The following is a 19,762-nucleotide window of genomic DNA, read 5'->3' as shown; positions in this document are numbered from 1 at the left end:
TTCCAGACCCTTGATCATCTTGGTTGCCTTCCTCTGCATTTGTTCCAGCTTGTCAATATCCTTCAAACAAACAAACAAACAAACAAACAAACAAACAAATTGAATGAAGAAATGCAGCAACATATTTATGGTCTCAATTGTCCTGGAAGTACCAATGTTATGCAGTATGTTGTGGCGATGTCAGCAAAGGAACCTGGGCAGTGGCTTTAGGCATTGCCCAAGGCCAAGCTCATCATACCAGCTTAATTTATTGCAGATCCACTTTTGATCCTGATGATCTGCTCCCTCTCCCCCCAGCAGTTTAACCTTAGAACAACCCTGTGAGGTAAGGTAGGCTGATGAGAGAGTATGGCTGGCCCCAGTCTGTATGAATTTTGGGACAGGCTTTCGAAAGAGAAAGGAAATAAACTGATCCAGAGACACCTGGTGCCAAACCTAAGGTTGAGAAAATGAAAACCTGAAATGGACAGATCCCTCCATGCCTATCTGACCCCCAGAACTGACCTTCTCTTTCACCCTCTTAGAGAGATGTGGGTGATATAATAATGAATGAATTGTAGAACAGTTTACATCATTTGATAGGCTCGCAATCACCCTCCAAGTTTTACATTCACCCTTAGCTGCAATAATTCCTTCCTTCTCTCCCTCTTCCATCCTTAATAAAATACTGGGGGGGGCAGATAAGCCCCACATAGAAAGCCTATCAACATGGGGGGATGACTCTTTCAAATACGGTATTTGCCAGTAATTGGGGGGGGGCACCTAGGCCTCTAGGAATTGGCTGGTATGCCTAGGAGTAGGACAATTCAAGAAAGCAGAATGATGCATATGCTATGGTAATATATCAATAGAATCATAGAATTGTAGTCGGAAGGGACCACAAGGGTCATCTAGTCCAATTTTTTCCCATGGTGGGGCTTGAACCCACGACATAGTTGAAATATTATGCTGACATGCAGCAATGCCTCAGAGCCGTCGTGACTGTGGCCGTGCCTTGCCTCGCCCTCGCCCACCCTGCCACCCCCTCTCGCCTGCCCGACCCTCTCGTCCTCTCCAGCCAAGCAGGGTAGCCGCCGCCGCTGCCAGCCCCAGAAGCACAAGGTGGCCGCCGCCGCCACGATGTCGTCGGGCCCGCTGGCCCTGTAGCCCCACCCATATTTCCACTTCGTGTCCCCTCCCATGCCTTGGCCCCGCCCCTGAACGACCATGGCTTGCCCCCCCCCTAGTTTTGATCCTGGCTGCGCCCCTGGAGAGCTGGAGAGAGAGAAGGAGAGAGAGAGAGAGAGAGAGAGAGAGAGAGAGAGAGAGAGAGAGAGGGAGAGAGAGAAAGAAAGAAAGAAAGAAAGAAAGAAAGAAAGAAAGAAAGAAAGAAAGAAAGCCCTCCATATCTACGTGCCCTTTGCTGTAGCTAGAAGGAGAATTAATAATGCACAACTAAGAGGGTATTTGCACATAGGCTCTATGTGTACAGCTGATCAGGCTGAAGAAGTATTCTTGTCTTGGTTTATAACAGTGCAGAATTCAAAAGGGTTTCATCATAGAGTTGAAGCCCTGTCGTGTCTTGTTTACCACCCACCTGCCTGCAAGGACTCACTCTCGCACTTCTTCGTCCTTGAGGTTCTTTTTTCAAACAAAAGCCCGAGATGGGAGGAGAGAGAAGCATCTCTTCTGCCCCCACGCCATCCTGTTACTTCTCGAGCACCAAGGAAAGTATTTGAGACGGGGTGGGAAAGGTTTGGAGGCTGACTGCAGGGAGAACCAGCAGTGGCTGGTACTTATTGGGAATGATGGGGTGGAAGGCAGGGAAGTCAGCAGTAGGTAGAGCTAACAGCAGGCAGAGGTGGAGCCAACAGAATCTAATAGCAGGTGGAGCTGGAGTGAATCAAAGGTGGAGCCAGGGCCAATGACAGGCAGAGGTACAGCCAATGACAGGTAGTGTCAGCTGATTCTTAGTTTTGTCCCCACCCTCCTCCTCTACAAAGGCTGACTCTGAAACTAGGGAGGAGGAAATTGGCAGGCAGTGCCACCCCCTATAATTTTAGCTAAATAAAAAGGCAGGCAATTGAGGGCTTGGTGAGGGAAGATGGTTACTGGAGCAGTGTCATACAGTATCTGCCTTATTGGGCCAGCCTCCACTGGGAAGGGCATTACCTCTTCATTGGGTTGGATTGAAATCTAAGGCAGGGAAGACCTTCCAGGGTGGGGATGCTTGCCTTTTATTTGGGGCAAGCTTTATGGAGCCAACGAGACACCTTATTTCTGAGCCAGGAAAGACAGCATTTGGTGACATCGCTAGCCTATACTTCAATCAAACGGGACTGGGGAGGGAAGTATTTGGGGGCGGGGATGCAAAAAAGGGGGTCTGATTTTTTTTTTTGTTCTCTTACTTCCCTTACTCATTGCCTGGCAATTCTCCGTCTCTGTCCCAGCGGCATCCTTTGCTACCAGTATGTCCGCTTATATGGCTTTAATGATGCATTCAGAGCTGGCTAAAGCTGTCAGAGTGACATTAAAGGGGAGGCCGAAGTCAATCTGTGCGCTATATTTAACCTGACACTGTCAACTGAGGGCTGGCACTTGAGCCTCTGTGGCAAGAAAATAAACCGGGCACCTCACTTGTGACCACCCTCCCTATCTTCACAAACACTTAGAAGTCCTTTTCTCTTCTTTTCGCATGGGAACAGGGAAGACGGAGAGGAGAATCTTATAGGTAACACCAGAGCTGGGCGTCCAGTATGCTTCTGACATTAATGATAACTGACCTGTTTAGCTGTCGTTAGGGAGGGAGAAGACTGGAAGGGCTCTCTGTTCAGTTTTCATTAAAACAAACGTAATTTGCCAAGGCTCATCCACTGGGAGGGAGCTTAAGAGGACTCTAGCAGAGAAGTCATAGCATGAGAGAAGAAAGCTCTTTCAAGAGGAACTTCCAAATGTTTTATCTGCCCTGTGACCTCAAATCCATCAACATGCAGCAAGAGGTGGAGGTGCCCTGATCTCTTGACCTTCCAACTGATAGCAAGAAAATTGAGCATTACCAACAAAAATGTGTCCTTACCCCCTCTGACAATGTCCCCATCATGCGATGAACCTTTTTCTTTCTTATTATTTTATTTGAAAGGCTGTGCTTCCCCTGCTGTGATTGTACAATGCACACATTTGTGGCGTATTTGGGGGGTGGGGGTGGGGGTAAGCTTCATCAGTTTCACAAAGCTTCATCAGTTTCACAAAATCTGCTCTCTCTTAGCAACTCTGCCACCCCCAGCTGCCTGTAGGTCCCCTACACAAGAGGCTGCCTTCTGCTGAGTCAGAACATTGGTCTGTCTAGCTCAGTATTGTCTCCTTGTCCATTCTGACTGGCACCAGGTCCCTAAGGTCCAAGGCCTGCCATGCTGTTCCAATAATAGGGATAGGTGAATCTGTCAGTTTCTCTCTCTCTCCCTTTCTCATTTCCCTAGTCTTAAGCTCAGTTCACCACATTTCCACATCTGTTTGCAAAGCCTTCGTGAAAATTCAGCAGCATTTCAGTGCAATTTTTGCCTAACATTCATCATTTACCATGCAGTTTTACCTAATCTGCGCCTCTTTGCAAACCTGTTTTCCTTGCTGTGATGCACAATTGCATGTTACTTTCATGCATGTGTGCATTTTAATAAACACTTCAAAGAATGGCTACATCTTCACAATCATTACTTAGCTGGACTACTGCATTGCAATAATTCACAGGAATGAACATTGCAAAGAATGACCGTGTTTTGGTTCCTGTGGGTTTTGGGGTTTTTTAAAGTATGAATTAGGAAGATTGCATTTCAATGGAAACTCGGTCAAATTCAAGGGTTGGGATACAAGACCTGATTCATGTGGAGCACACACATGAGCTGCAGACTGTTTTCCTACCTTAAAGAAACCCATTTTTCCTTGTGGGGAACATAGAAAGTTGGCTTACACTGAATCAGACCAGGTGGTCCATCTAGCTCAGTATAACTTACACTGACTGGCAGAGGCTCTCCAGGGTTTCAGACAGGTTGTCTCTCAGTCCTACCTGGAGTTGCCAGGGATTGAATTTGCATACAAAGCAATGGTTGCCAAATAAACACAACAGGAGGATACTTGCAGGAAGAGGACGTGGTGTGAGATGCAGCTTCAGACACACACACACACACACTAGCTGGCCCGGCCACACATTGCTGTGGCTCATCCCTGTGATTCCCCCCCTGTCCTGATCCATGATGTATCCCGTCCCCTCTTCCCCCCACCCCCTGGGTCATCCCTGTGAGTGGCCCCACCGTGTCCCAACCCATGAGCTATCCCGCCCCCTCCTCCCCCCACCCCCGGCTCATCCCTGTGATTCCCCCCCACCCTGTCCCGACCCATGACATATCCCACCCCCTCCTCCCCCCAACCCCCACCCAGGCGAGTCCCCGCTTTCATTCGGCCTAGTCTGTAAAGGCGAGCTGAGGTGCTGTGGAGAGGGAAGGCTTTCTAGCTGCAGTACCAGTGTAGCTGCCGATAGAGGGTGAAGGTTTTGTAGCTGCAGTACCAGTATAGCCGCTACTAGAGGGCGATGTTTTGTAACCTGGTTCTTTCCCCAGCATGCTCGACAGGGTCTCCTGGCTGACTTTTTAGGTCCTAAAAATTGGGTTTTAGCTTGCACATTTGTATATCCCATGTAGCTAGGAACACTCGCATAGTGGCATGTGACGTTGTGTCCAAATTCCATCGCTATTGCTCAAGTGGTTTCAGTGACAAGTGGAAACCAACGGACATGGCTAGTATGTATATATATATATATATATATATATATATATATATATATATATATATCGATGTCAGATTTCGATATATAGATCAATATATAGAAGATTTGTTTGCCACAATTATTTATTTAATTAATATCTATTCTATTTGATTATTTGTTACCTTTCCTCCGAAGAACTCGCGGTGGTCCTCCCTCTTCCTAACGTATCCTCACAACCAGTGCTTTTTTTCTGGGGCGACACAGGGGTATGCATACCCCTAAACATTTTGTGAATCTAAGTTTGGCCTCATTGAGGGGCAGCATTTCAATATGAGTAGGAAAATGAGAGTACTGCTAAACTAGAGAGAGAGAGAGAGAGAGAGAGAGAGAGAGAGAGAGAGAGAGAGAGAGAGAGAGAGAGAGAGAGAGAGCACAAAGCACTGCTCAGGGCAACCCTAAGAGGTTGTTTAGGCTGAGGGAGGGTCAATTGGTCCCAGGCAGTGTTATTTTTCTAGAAAAAGAGGTGCTGAATCTCACCGTGAACAACTCCCTCGTTCTCTTAAGGATGCCAATGGCACCCACCTGAGAGATGCCTGAACCCACTTGAGAGGGGCTGGAACTGAATGGGGATATGAACCTGGGACATCTTTACCAGTATTTCTCCCATCAACAATATATTGGCTACAGTTAGGGTCAACTGAACATTGAGTAGGAGTTGTTGCCATTGAAGTTGTGGTTAGAGTGTTGGTCTAGGACCTAGAAGGCCAGGGTTCAAATCTGCACTCGGCCGTGATGAAACTCACTGGGGAACATTGGACCAGTTGCTGCCTCTCAACCTAACCTTCTTCACAGGGTTGTCTCCCAGGTCCTAGCCCGACACTTCAACCACCGTGCTGCACTATGCCACATGGTGTCTTCCCCATGAGAACTGAATTTGTAGCTTTTCTATTCTTTTAAAGTTGCATTGGAGGCAACCGTCTGGAAAGACTCTTCATCGGTTCAACAGCAACATGCAGATTAGAAGGTTGCAATTCACCTTGGGAGATTTACCGGTAATCCCTTCTCCTCCTTGTCCCCCTGCCTGTTTATGCTGCATGTTTGAGTCAACAAATGTCTTTTCTTCTGCTGCCATGTGTCACCCCTTCATGCAGATTGTGGGAATGTGTACGCCCAGCAATCACATTTGTGTGGGAGAGACCGTGTGTTCCTCTGGAACAGTTTCTCGGTGTCATTTATTTGCTTTTTGGCAGTTGCTCAGCTATTTGTTCTCACCTTTGGATCGAAGGTCATGTAACTCAGCGCCTTAAGTCTGATTAACATTGCATAATTAAAAAATGGGGTGGGGGAATGCCAAAGCCAATATATACAATCTGTATAGACCAGGCATCCCCAAACTGCAGCCCTCCAGATGTTTTGGCCTACAACTCCCATGATCCCTAGCTAACAGGACCAGTGGTCGGGGAAGATGGGAATTGTAGTCCAAAACATCTGGAGGGCCAAAGTTTGGGGATGCCTGGTATAGATGGTCTGTATTATGCTGTTTATTTGCCGGTATTTATAGTGGGGCAGTGCACTTTGCAGAATGGGAGAATCAAGCTGACTTAAGCTATTTCTTCACAGAGCAGTTACAGGTAGGTAGCCGTGTTGGTCTGAGTCGAAGCAAAATTAAAAAATTCCTTCAGTAGCACCTTAAAGACCAACTAAGTTTATTCACAGAGCAGTCTTTATTTATTACTTTTAAAGCACACCTTTCTTCCAAGGAGCTCAGGGTGGCATACAGGGTTCTTCCCCCCTCCCCTACCATTTTATCTTCATAAGAACTCTGTGAGGCAGGTTAGGCCGAGAGACAGCAAGATCACCATGTGAGCATCATGGCTAAATAGGGATTCAAACCCTGGATTCCCAGATCCTAGTCCAGTGCTCTAAGTGCTACATCACAATGGGAACCACCCCTGCTCAATGTTCAATTGGCCCCAACTGTTACCAATATATTGTTGATGGGCAATTTAGGAATCAATTTAAAATTCTTGGGAGGAAAAATCAGAGCTTGTTTGGCAGCAGGAGTTGTTTGTTTGTTTTTAAAGTAAAAATATTCCTGAGCTGCTTTCAGATAAAACTGATGAGACTTTGCACATCCCTCCTTTTTTTTTTTTGTAGCTCTGTTTCATCCTCAAATTGTGGGTCAGGGCCACCATGCTTAAGTTAACATAATATCCACTTGTAATGGTTTGGGTGGGTTTCACGGACAAGTCAGAGATTTTCCAGAAGGTCGGCAAAAATGCCATCACAGCCCATTGCGAATTAGAAAAGAAACAAACTGTTCTTTTGGAAGGTCTTGGCAGTTTTCTCAAAACTATATCGAGAAGCTGAAATGGAGCATTGGAAAGGGGACGAAAAGTTAGGCTGTGTGATTTATTCATTATTTCCTAAAACAAGTTCCTCCATATTCCATCTTGAGCAAATTGAAGAGCTGGACCCAGGAGTGAAAAATGGTGTGATTTTTTTCAAATCGCCCTGTAGAGACGAATGGATGTATAACTTACGGGACTGCACTTCAGCGGCTGGCAAAGGTTAACATCTTCCTCCTTAGGGGGTGGGGGAGGAAAGGAACAAGACCTTGTTTTACCATAACTTGGGTATGATTCATACAGCATTGGAATGAACAAAAGGGAACAGCAGCACAGTGCAAAGAGTCATGTTGCTGGCTTGTAAAAATGATATAATAGTTCTTCTCGGTGAATGTGAAATATTTTAATTGGGAACCTTGTCAAGCATTCTTTTGCCGGGTTCGGTAACCTTTGCCGGCTGAAGGGCCACAGTTCCTCCTGGGCAACCTTCTGGGGGCCACATGCCAGTGGCGAGTAGGATCAGAGGCAAAAGTGGGCAGATCAACATATGTAGATGTCACCTTTGTACAGTATGCTAGTTTCTATACTCTTCCCTCTTTATCTTTTGTCCAGGTGAGCAAGAGGCATTAACAGAGTTCACTAACACATTCTAGCCAGGCAAAAAACTCTCTGAGAGGCTGCCAAGGGGGGCCTGGGCAGAGGGTCTGTGGGTAAGATGAGGGGAGAGCCCTATGAATCAGAAAGAGAGGCAAGAGTTGTGGAGTGGACATTCCTAGTTGGTGCATGAACCATAGCTACCTGTTGAATCTCTGTATTTTTTATATGACAAATGTATGTGTGCATTGTCCTGCTTTTCACAGAATCATAGGATTGTAGAGTTGGAAGGGACCCCGGGGGTCTTCAGTCCAAGCCCAGGCAGGAATCTCAATTGAAGCATCCATGAACAGCTGGATAGTTCAGTCAGTAGAGCATGAGACTCTTCGGTGGAATCTACACACATATAAAAAGCGCTGTGAAAATGCTTTTTTTAAAAAAAACGTTTTGAAAAATACACTGATTTTTGCATAGCTCACTGTTGCCATCTTGTGTCACGTTTGCATGTTGAACTTTGCAGCACATTTAAAATGTTTTATTTGCAGCTGTATAGCTGAGTCCCAGGTGAGGGACCCAGGTGGCGCTGTGGTCAGAAGGTCGACGGTACAAATCCCTGTGACGGGGTGAGCTCCCTTTGCTTGGTCCCAGCTCCCGCCAACCTAGCAGTTCGAAAGCACGTCAAAATGCAAGTAGATAAATAGGAACCGCTATAGTGGGAAGGTAAACGGTGTTTCCATGTGCTGCTCTGGTTCGCCAGAAGCGGCTTAGTCATGCTGGCCACATGACCTGGAAGCTATACGCCGGCTCCCTCGGCCAATAATGCGAGATGAGCGCGCAACCCCAGAGTCGGTCACGACTGGACCTAATGGTCAGGGGTCCCTTTACCTTTACCTAGCTGAGTCCTTAATCTCAGGGTCGTGGGTTTGAGCCCCACATTGGGCAAAAAGGGTTCCTGCTCTGCAGGGGGTTGGACTAAATGACCTTTGTGGATCCTTCCAACTCTGCAGCTCTATGATTCTATAAAAGATGGCCATGCAACCTTTGCTTAAAAACCTCCAACTCTGTCCACACTGATAATGGGCCTAACAGGAAATCCACTATGGTGGCCATCACTGCCTCTTCTGAGAGCAAGTTCCATCGTTCGGCTATGTGTGAAGAAGTATTTTATTTTGTCTGTCCTGAATCTTCATGTATTTGTCTTCATTGGATATCCCCAATTTCTTGTCTAATGATAGGGGGGGGGGGAAATCTGCCCACTTTCTCCATGCCACATAATTTTATAAACTTCCACCATGTCACCCATCTCTTACTTGCCTTTTCTCTAAACTAAGGTAAAAGTAAAGGGACCCCTGGTCATTAGGTCCAGTCGTGACCGACTCTGGGGTTGCAGTGATCATCTCGCGTTATTGGCTGAGGGAGCCGACGTACAGCTTCCAGGTCATGTGGCCAGCATGACTAAGCCGCTTGTGACGAACCAGAGCAGTGCACGGAAACGCCGTTTACCTTCCCGCTGGAGTGGTACGAGGGCCGGCTCTAGGTAGAGTCCTGGTGGCGCAGGGCCGGTATACTGGGCTCTGCGCGGCAAAGCCGCGTGGAAGCCATGCTGCACCCTGCGAGGGCAGGGGCGCCGGAGCGATCTCCGCCCCTCAGCACCAGGGCGCGCAACCTGCTCAAGACTGCCCTGAGTGGTACCTATTTATCTACTTGCACTTTGAGGTGCTTTCGCACTGCTAGGTTGGCAGGAACTGGGACCCAGCAACGGGAGCTCACCCCGTCGCGGGGATTCGAACCGCCGACCTTCTGATCGGCAAGCCCTAGGCTCTGTGGCTTAACCCACAGCGCCACCCACGTCCCTTCCTCTAAACTAAAAAGCCTCAAATTATTGTATCAATGGTATGTTGCAGAATACGCACATACAAACATAATCCATCTGGAAGGATTCTTAAATTCTACCTTTCCCCACTTTGCTACAGGTGATGGCATCAGGAAAACAGGCGATGTGGCATTGCAGGAGAGCTGCATTCCCTTCATGCCTCCGGTTGGCTTAGAAGACGCTAATGTTACACCTGACAAGCGGCTAGAGCACCGAACATTGAACCCAAGTCTCCAAAGGTAAAGGAAGCTTTAAGTTCCTCTTTGATTCTAACTAGGCAAGTGGGATGAATAAAGATGAATCGCTTCCCCATTCGCTTGAATTCTTGCTGCCCTTCTTTGAGGGCTGGCTGGCTTGGCGCGTTGTTCGGGGGGGGGGTTAATACAAGGTGGCAGAAAACGTAACTGGGAACTCCCAGGAGTGCATTCCTGGCTTTTAAAAGAACATCTCACTGCAGCAGTCTCGAGGACAGCGTTTTCTTTCGTTATGTCACATTTCTTTCCCATAGCCAAGGAAGGAGAAATTATGATTAAGTAGCAATGGAAGATGATGAGAGTAAATAAGGCAAAAATCAATTACTTATTTTGATGGCTCACCTCCCCCCCCTTCACGGTTCACCCAATATATTTGTTTTTGGTTGTTTTGTTAATTAATGAGCTTTCTTCCTCCCACTGAGCACTGCTGCAAAGTGCCATCGCTGGGCTGCAGCATTAAGAAATGACATTTTTAAAGAATCATCTAATGATTTAGCTAACTTACTGTACTGGGCTACATAGATTTGGCTTTTGTGGGGAAAACCCCACTTCCTCATCTCTTTCCTCCCACTCCAAGCATGGCTCTTTTCCCTCTCTGAGCTAGTGCTTCAAACCTGTTCCTTTCTCAACATCCATGTGCCTGAGAACATAGAATTATAGAATTGTAGCGTTGGAAGGGACCGCAAGGCTCATCTAGTCCAAGTTCCGGAAGTGCAAGAACATGACAGGACTTGGTGTAGTCAGGCAGAGGCAGGGCTGAAAGAAGGTGAGATGGGGAACAGTAGCAGAGTCACCTTGTTGTTCAGATTAAGACAGCAGCTCTAACCCAGAAGTTTTGCTGTGGATTGCCCTTAATGTACAATTAATCTGCTCTGACCTATTGATGTTCACGAGATTTCCTTTATTGCTGGGGTTGGTTACCCTGTAGTAGAGTTTTGGATTTGATATCCCGCTTTATCACTACCCTAAGGACTCTCAAAGCTTACAAATTACAAGTCTACTGCTCTTAACCACTACACCACACTGCCTCTCAGAGCTTGGTGGTGACGCTCTACGAAACATCCCATGGATAGGCCTTATTGTGGGTCTGAGTCCAGACCAACCAGTTAGCTTTCTTCTAGTAGAGTATCTTGGTATTAAATGGCAAATGTAAATTGAGGAAGATGACTGTGTTTCAGGAGATTTCTCCACCCCAAAAAATATTTTTAAGGTTCTGGTCACTCCCCTTGCTCTTCAGCCAAGTTGGCCATTGATTAAGCTTTATTCTCTCAAAACATTGGTGGGTATCTTCTGTAACCATGCATGTTTGTCTTCCATTTCTGTGTCGACTTCTTTGAAAAATTCAATGACAAGGCAGCCTAGGTATTCCCTGTTCATTCTCGATGTGTGTGTACATCTAGGATACCAAGCATTCTTTATATCTGACTTGTTCGCCATGAAGTGTTTCTAACACATTAAGGCAGTTTCCCCCAAGCTGGTGCCCTCCAAATATTATTGGACTACAAATTCCATCAGTCCAAGCATAACCAATGGTCAGGGATGGTGGGAGTCGTAGTCCAAAGCATCTCGAGGGCATCAGGTTTGGGAAGGCCAGATAAAGGATTCACTCAGGACAGGATGTTATGCCATGCTGCAATGTAAACACAAATAAATGTCTATGTCTAGTCTGAAAGCTGAGCGTATTGTCTATCTCATACTTCCCGCTGCTACAGTACCTTAAAAGTTTTATGCTGAAGAAGTTCAAAGTTTGATCAGAGTTACAAAGAAGGTCAACAGCAGAGATCTGATTACCTCACCCATTTCCTGTCCTAACTTACTATCCAGTTAATAACTCACAATATATCCAGATCTGTATGTCAGCCAGACTGACCTCTAAGCCACCATTGGACTTTAATCTTTCCTTTATGGACTCAGAAATCAGAAGCTAATACTTCTCCCACAGAGAGAGAGGGGGGGGAGGGGATATTTAACAACAGAAAACTCAATAAAAGCCTCTGCGTTATGGAAAGCCTATTAAGTAAAAAATGTATTTTAGCCAATTAGCAAGGGTCAGTGAGTTATCCTCACAAATCTGGCAGCGGAGGAGCGGAGGGGGGGGGTGAGTTTCAAAGTAGTCAAAAATTTATTTAGCAACGTATTTTATATCCAGATCTGAGCAAATAATGGATCCTTGCAGCCAGATCATGCAACGTTAACTTCAGAGGTTGCCAACCTTTTTTTTAGCATACAGACACATTTGCAAAGTGGAGAGACTTCTGTGGCTAGCAGACACCGACCCACCCACCATGTCAAACACACCAGAACCTTTTCTACTGGCTACAAAAGAATGAATGCTTCTTGCATGCCTAATTTCAGTGAGAGGAGCAGCAGAAGGGACTACAGCTGTGGGCACAGGCCAATACCTTTGTGGGTGCATGTGTACCTAACTGGTTTGATGCTGGTGACTCCTGACCTAAGTTATGGCTTGGAGCTCCTTTCCTTCCTCATATTCTTCCATAGCAAATGAATCCATGGCTGGAGACAGTAATGCTACCGGAGACCAGTAGCAGCAAACCATGGGGTGGGGGGGCTGCTCTTGTGCTTGGACTTCCGACAGGTATCTGGCTGGCAGTGGCGGAGCAAGCCAATTGGGTGCCTGGGGGCGAGGCCAGCTACAGGACGCTCGGCGGGGCCCCCAAGGAGATTGCCTGCCTCCTCCCCCTCAGCCACCCTACAGCTGAGGGGGAGTCAGCGGACAGACCGTTTGGGGCAGTGTGGAGCCTGTGGGTGCCCAAGCCACCACGTCACTCCCCGGGAAATCCCTGTTTTTCCAGCTGTTCCTAGCTGAAAAAATGGATTTTTTTGTTTCCCCCCGGTTTATTCTGGCGTGGCGGCGCCAGAAGTCGCACTGCAGCCATTTTGGAACTGGGCAGAGCAGCATCAAAAGTCACTTCTGAGCATGCTCCGCCCAGTTCCAAAATGGCGGCAGCGCTACTTCCGGTCTATTATTTCCGGCCCGGTCCCTTATTTCTCTGACAGCAACTTGGCAGGTATGCCCAGGAGACATGTGTGGCTCGGGCACGCTGCAGGCCCCGCGGTGAGTGCCGCCCAGCATTTTGTCACTCCTCTCAGTCGTGACACCCGGGTGCGGCCCGCTCCCACTGCACCCCCCTTCCTCCGCCCCTGCTGGCTGGCCACTGTGAGAACAGGAATGCTGGCCTGGACGGGCCTTTGGCCTGATCCAACAAGCTCCGATTATGTTCTTAACATACCCCACCCATTTTCTTAAGCTCCAGAAGGATTGGGATACTCTGCCTTATGTACAATCATCTCTTGCTTTCTATCGCTTTTTGGTTTAGGAGTGGGAAATGCTTTTGTAAGCCCTCCATGCACATGTGACAGTGGGTGGGTGGGTGGGTGTTGCTGTTACCACTTCACATGGGTGGACTGACTCTCACAATTTATATAAAGAGAGGCTGTCTGAACTTTTGATTTGGAGGTTTGGGGAGTGGCCCTGATAGCCTCTCAGGGGCTAAATTACTTTCCCTGGCAACTGGGGAGCTTACAAAATTGCGACGCTACCCCTCCTTTGCAGTGTGTCAGGTCCAGGACAGAGGGTGTTCACATAATCAGTTTTCACATAATTTTCATACTTCTTGGACCTCTTGTTGAAAATGAAAAATTCAACATAAAAAACTTCAAACTCAGCCCATGATTGCATGTATTAGTTTGTTTGGTACTTAATTATATGCAAAGTGTGGTGCATGAAATAATACATTTTCTGGTTGCTACTAGTTTTGATTTATGCTAGACCAGAAGTGGGGAAACCTCTGGACCCAAAGGCTGATTGAAGCCTGCCAGGAGCCCTTATTTGACCCATGTAGCTGTTTTGGCTAAGCCACAGCCCTCATATATGATGTCAGGTGTGAAGCAGGTAAAGATGCAGCTTGGTCAAAAGAGACTTGCAAGTCCTGACAATCAGCTGATTGTCTGTGTGGGGCAAAACAAGTTGCCTGATGTTGTTGTGATATCAGGCTGCTGACAAGAGTGAACCAGTTGCACTGGAATGAGTAGGGTTTCATTTCATTTTGCCTGACAAACAGACTGGTGTGACTTTTCTCTGGGTTTCTACTTTACATTGTCGCTTAATAGGGGCTTGTAACTGTTTGTGAGTGCTGTGTTGGGGGCATCTAAACAGCTTGAGGTTGGCCATCACCAGGTGTGTGTGTGTGTGTGTGTGTGTGTGTGTGTGTGTGTGTGTGTGTGTGTGTCTGTGTGTCTGTGTGTCTGTGTGTAAGACAGTTAGATAGGGATATGGTGATCACTCACAAGCACTTTTAATGTGATGGGGAGGGCCTTAGGTTTGTTGCTCGGGGTGGTGGGACCTACAGGCTTCCTTCCAAGGCCAACTATTCCATTTACCAGAATCTGGGCGCCTGGAGGTGGGGTCTCAAGTGGTTAAACAGTCAAGCCCTCTTCCCAGGGAACTCCAGGAACTGTGAAGGGAATGGGGTTCTCCTAACAGCTCTCAGTGCAGTGGTACCTTGAGTTACAAACGCCTCAGGTTACAAATGCTTCAGGTTACAAACTCCGCTAACCTGGAAGAGTTACCTCGAGTTGAGAACTTTGCCCCAGGTGAGAATGGAAATCGTGTGGCGGCACCGCAGCAGCAAGAGGCCCCATTAGCGAAAGCATGCCTCTAGCGAGAACAGTTTCAGGTTAAGAATGGACCTCCAGAACAAATTAAGTTCATAACTAGAGACACCACTGCACTTTCAATAAACAACAGTTCCCAGGATTCTTTTGTGGGGAGCCATGACCGCTTAAAGTGGCATGATACCGCTTTTAAGGCATAGTGAAGATGAGGTCCACATTGTAAGCGAGCATAACATGTGAGACTATGGAACACATTTACTGCTTATATCGGAGATGGAGAACCTGTGTACACTACCTCCAAGTGTCTCTTCATCTCTGGCCACTGACCATGCTAACTGGGTCTGACACGAGTTGCAGTCAAGCAACATTTGAAGCACCACTGCTGGTCCACATAGCTGGTTTACATTAAGACAGCCGTGTTAACTTGCGCCTTCCATTCTTTTTGGTGCATGAATAAATGTGTATGCACTTTCACTCTTCTGTCAAACAAAGGGCTTTTCTTTTAATCCTAAGGGGGAGGAATATAATAAACCTGGCTTCAATAAGCTCATATGCTTGATAGGCTTAATCCTGTGCAAGGTATTTGGTTATATCATTATCATTAATTTCATCCCTTGCTTACATTTACATAAGCTGAAATACTTAAAGTGTTATCATTTTTGTTTCAGAGGTCTTTTAAAAAGGATGTTTTGTAACAAACTATGTAGTTAGTTTGAAGATTTTGTAAATTTGATTAAATGTTTTAATTTTTTAAAAAATATATATAAATGTCTACCACAGATATGAAATGTAGAATATAGAGCAGCATTATTATTCAACTCAAATATTCAAAATTAATATTCGTTCTAAGATAAATGAGCTTTCTGAGATCTGATAAGATAGATGCTTGCCTGTGACACTTCATGTATTTTGTAAAAGTGCTGTAAGACACTATTGTCTGAGGGCTGCAGAATAACACATCTACTGTACTCTGCTAGAAAAAAAATAAGCAATGGTTATAGCTTTTTACCAGCCTAACTTTAGTTGTTTGAAGTGTTTTAGTTGTTTGAAGTGTTGAAATACACAAAGCTTTCTTTGTGGCCCAGGTGTTTGGTACAGAAATCAGATAAAATCGATTTACCTTCCTATACATCCAGACTTCTTGGCTTGTCATCTGATTGTTCTGAGAACAAAAAGAGGGTGTGTGATGTCCCCAAGTTGCAGTTTTCATTTGCTGTACCATTTCTGGGAATTAAAAAGAAAAAAGAAAAATGCTGCACAGAAAGATTGTTTTCAAAATGTCTACCTGGAAACTGAACAATGGCATGTTGAGAATCTTGGCAAACCTCTGTCTGATTAATGAAAATACACTTGGCTCCCCCCCTTTTTAAAAAGAATCTCTTGTCCAAGCTATGATGGGAGGAGGGTGTCTTAGTGGATCATTTTCATGGGCGAGCGCAAAATTAAATAGTCCACTGTTGCTTCTTCTAAGAGGTTTCAGAATAACACAATATTGGAATGTACATCAATATTGCCCCATTTTAAGGTTCACAGGCTGATTCACACTAGCGTGCACAAGACCCAGGGGGCGCATTTTCAAGACTCATAATGTCAACTTGCGCATGCCTATTCAGAAGCCTCATTCTGTTCAGTGAGACTTACTCCCATGTAAGTTTGGAAATGGATTGCAATGCTTCCTGCTATGTGTCTGACCTATCCCTGCGGATAAAAAAATGCTTGAAGTGTTTGTTGGGGGGCTGAAAAGCGGCCATTCTTGCGACTGGCACAAGTAACTTGTTGCTTTTGATGGTTGTTGCACCAAAGCCTGGCTGGTGTTTATTCCAAAGTCTCCTCCTTTTTTTCAGTGTTGCCCATGTGTGAGTCAAAGCTTGACTTAGGCTGGTTGTGTGTCTTACTTGACACAGGACAGTCTTCTGTTTGAAGGAGTCCTCTATTTGAAGGGCTGTCCCATCCAAGTCAACTCTCAGGGTTGCCATATTTCAAAAAGTGAAGTTTTTGAGCTATTTTTAAGGACATTTGCCATAATATACACTTCTGACATTGGTTGCCATGCGTCCAGATTTCCCGGAGATGTCAGTGATTCCCGCCCGGACACTGTTTACTGCGGCCAAATCCTGGCTATGTCCAGGAAATGGCAACCCTATCTAATGATGAGGTTCTCCTAGAAGGGAAAGCCAAAGGGAGATGACTCACCTGATCACAGCCTTGACCACTATGGGGAGATGTATTATATTTCTTTTGAAAATTATAGTGATTCTATAATTTGGGAAAAGATTTGGGAAAAGCAAGGGGGCACACATGGGGAAAAGATGGAGGGGACGTTATGGTGAACAAACAGAAATTCTTGCACTGGGGAAGCACTTTGCTGGATCCTGCCTGTAGTAATGATTCCTAAATGTGTCACTCTGTGTCTAAATTGTTGTGTGTACGTTTCCTGCAAATCCATGTCAGTTTTTGTCCTCTTTCCCCCCAACAATGCTTAAATGGCCACCCTGAGTTGACTCCTCGTCTAGAAAACATGCACACACAAAAGCTTCAGGAGCATAACTCCCTGCTCAGGAACAAGAGATCTACAATAGATTGGAAGTGTCAGTTTCTCAGAGAAGAGAAGAAAGACGTGAGACCACGAGAGATCTGAAGAGTGATTGTGGCTTCATTACAATGGCTGCTTTGCTGCTGAAACAGGTTATTGCCTGTCACAAGTTGTTTTTATTTTCCAGCTGCTGGCTGGTGCAGGTCTTGTCCTGAAAATAAAAGCAATCCATCCTTCCCACCACCACCTTTTAAGGTTTTTTTTTTAATATAAAAAATCTCATCACTCTTCCTCTGCTCAGGGTTGATAGTGTCTTGTGCACCCCCCCCCCCCAATTCAGCTTCTCTCCCTGTCTAAGATGGGAGTAAAATAAAAAAATTCCTTCAGTAGCACCTTAAAGACCAACTAAGTTTTTATTTTGGTATGAGCTTTCGTGTGCATGCACACTTCTTCAGATAGGATGTGCATGCACACTTCTTCTAAGATGGGGTGAGCCAGAAGATTGTGACTGTTTCCTCCAGGTCTGCCTACTGCGCTGCGTTAACATTGTGTTCTAAGCTATGGAGACAGTATAAGGCAGTGGTCACCAACATGGTGCCCGTGGGCACACGTGTGCTCACTGTGGCCTTACCTGGTGCCCGTAGGGTCCCTGCTGCCCACCCCTGCAATCCTTGCAAGAAATATTCTGTTTTGGCCCATGGAATAGGTTGTGGCATGTATATGGCTGCAAGATTTGCGTGGGGTCTGTGTCCGTTGATCCGCTTTGCAAATGTGCTCATGGATCCAAAAGGTTGGGTGACCTCATGTGTACAACACTGTACTCTTCAGCCAAAGCATGAGTGATCCTGAACAGATCAAATTCCAAAGCAGCAAGTGAAATAGTAATTTTAGATTAAAGGTAAAGGGACCCCTGACCATTAGGTCCAGTCGTGACCGACTCTGGGGTTGTGGCGCTCATCTCGCATTATTGGCCGAGGGAGCCGGCGTACAGCTTCCAGGTCATGTGGCCACCATGACAAAGCCACTTCTGGCGAACCAGAGCAGCACACGGAAACGCCGTTTACCTTCCCGCTGTAGTGGTACCTATTTATCTACTTGCACTTTGACGTGCTTTCAAACTGCTTGGTTGGCAGGAGCTGGGACCGAGCTAATTTTAGATTAGCTGTTCATTTATTAGAAGTGCTTATACCCTGCCTCTCCTCCCAGGGTAGGTAATGACCACCTTTAAAATCCAATCTATAAAAATAACCCAACTTTGGTTAAAATTGCAATAAATGAACCCCAACTTCAAAAATGCAGCACCAAACAATTTGTTTCCTTCATAGCAGTATGCCACATACAACTGGATGCCTGATGAAATGAGAATGTTTTGAGGTGGTTGTGGGGGGACAATCTGATCTCGGCTGGGAGTTCCATAAAGTGGGAACCAGCACTAGGAAGGTCCTGCAACACCATTCCACTAGGAAAGTGTCTAACCTGCATTCTGGAATTGGTTTTCTCTTTCTCCTCCTTCCCCCTCTTTGCAAGATGGAAGTGATGCATCAAGGTTATTGTACCGTTGCACACATGTGCTTCTATCCGGTGGTAAAGCATCAAACACCAAGAGAAACTTGGTACGACTATATCACATCAACACTGGTGTGGCGGAGGCTCATGTTTTATCCTTGCCCATTTGTGTGGCGCTGTGGGTTAAACCACAGAGCCTAGGGCTTGCCGATCAGAAGGTCGGCGGTTTGAATCCCCGTGACGGGGTGAGCTCCTGTTGTTTGGTCCCTGCTCCTGCCAACCTAGCAGTTCAAAAGCATGTCAAAGTGTCTGTAGATAAATAGGTACCGCTCCGGCAGGAAGGTAAATGCCGTTTCCGTGTGCTGCTCTGGTTCGCCAGAAGCGGCTTAGTCATGCTGTCCACATGTACCGGAAGCTGTACGCCAGCTCCCTCGGCCAGTAAAGCGAAATTAGTGCCACAACCCCAGAGTCGTCCATGACTGGACCTAATGGTCAGGAGTCCCTTTACCTTTAATATGGAAGAGGGAGATAGGAAAGAATTCGGAACCAGAGAAGGGGGACTTGTTGCCTTCCAGATGTAGTTGGACTAAAATTCCCATCATCCTTGGCCATTGGCCATGCTGGATGGGAATGGTGGGAACTGGAGTCCAAAAGCATATCCAGGTTCCCCATCTTTGCTGTAAACTGCTTGCAGTTTCCTGTGTACATACAAAATTCAGATTTTTTTTTTAAAGAATAGAGGATTCCAAAAGAATCATTGTCCTCCGGAAGCAATTCATAACTCTGAATTCTGATGAGAAGAACTTCAGAAGCAGTCATAATCTGAGGGAAGTCCCAGAGTGAGCATGCCAGAGGCTTCTGGCTGCCCCATTGTTTGAAACAGAATATTGGCTAAATGGGCCTACATTAGGTTCAGAAAAGGCAATTTCTTATGTTCTCATAATTATACTGGGATTTAGATTCGTTCTCCAGGCTATTGGCTTGGGGCCAATTCAGATGTTACATTATGAGCAAAAAGAGCAGAAATAAGAATTTTCTTCAGGGCTCTAGTGCCTTTTCCACTAATGAGCTAATATGTGAATCACAGAAATACAAAATTCACTCATGGTACTTCTGAGCTGTGAATATTCCAGTTCACACACCTAAATGCGTACAGCCTTGATGACTTACCTAAAGATACACGAGCAGCTCTCTGCTTTCTCTGAAAGGGGTTGAGCCTTTGTGAGTTTGACTGGCGCTACCATTAGAGAGAGTGAGGTGACTGCTTGGAGCAGCAGCAGTCTA

At 46.1% G+C, this 19,762-nt stretch overlaps 1 protein-coding gene across 1 annotated transcript in view; it reads left to right on the top strand.

The window, feature by feature from the left end:
- Window positions 1–19,762, top strand: part of CHRM2 (cholinergic receptor muscarinic 2) — a 150,403-nt gene that overhangs the window by 20,044 nt on the left and 110,597 nt on the right. The window contains exon 3 of the mRNA XM_035127737.2: window positions 9,651–9,789. The gene's annotated coding sequence lies outside the window, so the exon portion shown is untranslated. The remainder of the gene's footprint in view (window positions 1–9,650; window positions 9,790–19,762) is intronic.

The sequence above is a fragment of the Zootoca vivipara genome, chromosome 10 (genome assembly GCF_963506605.1).
Source record: "Zootoca vivipara chromosome 10, rZooViv1.1, whole genome shotgun sequence".
Classification (NCBI taxonomy): Eukaryota; Metazoa; Chordata; class Lepidosauria; order Squamata; family Lacertidae; genus Zootoca; species Zootoca vivipara.
This window is presented reverse-complemented; position numbering and strand designations above follow the sequence as displayed.